The sequence below is a fragment of the Tigriopus californicus genome, chromosome 10, assembly GCF_007210705.1.
Source record: "Tigriopus californicus strain San Diego chromosome 10, Tcal_SD_v2.1, whole genome shotgun sequence".
NCBI classification, from domain to species: Eukaryota; Metazoa; Arthropoda; class Copepoda; order Harpacticoida; family Harpacticidae; genus Tigriopus; species Tigriopus californicus.
The window spans coordinates 507,142-508,570 of NC_081449.1; the positions used below are offsets into that span (position 1 = coordinate 507,142).

The following is a 1,429-nucleotide window of genomic DNA, read 5'->3' on the forward strand; positions in this document are numbered from 1 at the left end:
TGCCAATAATGCATGGATGCATTTCATGAGCAAATTTGAGCCCCTTGCCATTGACTGAACAATTGTTGGGAACCTGACCTTTTCGGACGCAATTTCCGCACAAACCATGCTCTTCCAGGTCAACAATGTGGCATCATATCATTGTCCTGGGACCAACATTTCTTTGAAATATTGACGGTCGCACGCAATTGTCCGGCCACAAGACTGGCAATCTGTCCAATCGAGCCCATCCTCTACTCTACAACTACCAAAATTTCCTTCACTATTCTTGTTCAATAGTGTTTATCTTACTCATTACTAAAAACTGAGCTGATTATTGTCAAAACCATCTGTATTGTCACCTGGCTATTAGCATACTTAATATTTTAATCCTGTTTTATGCTCTCATTTTATATATGTATTTACATTGTTGACGTGACCTTAGGATAAGATACGGGACCACGATTTCAACCTGTGATCTGCTGATGAATAGTACTGTGATGTGTAAGGAAAATTGTTGTCCATTTATTCATGCTTGATTTGAACTGAAAAATATGTAAATAAAAGTTACTATTTATTGCCAAAATTGAATTTCGGAAACCTATAGAAAAGTTAACAAAAGTGATCAATCTGTTAGCTAACGGTATGGTTCATAGAAAAGTAAAACAGGCCTTCAACTAGAAATTAATATTAGCTAACATCTGAAGAGATTGTTAATAAACACGACGTTTGGTTTGTGCTTGTATCCCTCATTTTGTTACATGCTTATTATTTCAATCATCTTTTATTTATCGTGCATGAACAAAATTTTTGACTCAATTCAAAGCGCAAAAGGTAGTTAGTGATATGATCGCTGGCACATTCATTTGGTCAGATATTGAAATCAAAATACGCATTTGGCAAATTGTTATGATTGGTTGGTTTTATTTGTAGACAGTCCAAAGAAGAAGTGTTTGCCACACTCGCAATGCCAAAACATCACTCAAAATGTAATCTAGTAATCCTGGCCGCAACCTCCCGTGATTCCCTATTTTCAAGCAGCTGTCACATCGAAATGGAATTGGTCGTGACCGGGGCCTTTCTTCATTTCTTTCTTTGATCAGGCCCATCCATCCATCCATTGTCAGTCCCTCACATGCCCCTTTGGCCTCGGGTTAAAGTGAGATTCGGTGGTATTGTTGTTCACACTTGAGGGGCTATAATTCTTGAGCCATATTTGAAGTAAGCCCAACGAAAAGAGTGTTGAGGGGATTACGTGTTAATCATGGAGTCCTCTGTGCGCACCATGCAATCTGCTTTTCATACCATTGAATTGAGTATGGATCACATGGAGGATAAGATGGATTCCTTGCTCAAAGAATGTAACCCAGGTGAGCTATGGTGCCCATTCTGGTAGTCGTTTCTCTTTGCGGTCCCAAAGCCTATAACCGTTACCTCCAGAATCAGAGTC

The 1,429-nt window shown here is 39.1% G+C and overlaps 1 protein-coding gene across 1 annotated transcript in view; it reads left to right on the forward strand.

Annotated features, from left to right (window-relative positions):
• Nucleotides 1–1,109: 1,109 nt before the first annotated feature.
• Nucleotides 1,110–1,429, forward strand: part of LOC131889184 (exopolyphosphatase PRUNE1-like) — a gene marked incomplete at its 5' end in the record, with an annotated part of 4,399 nt that continues 4,079 nt past the window's right edge. Inside the window, 1 exon segment of the mRNA XM_059238214.1 lies at nt 1,110–1,340.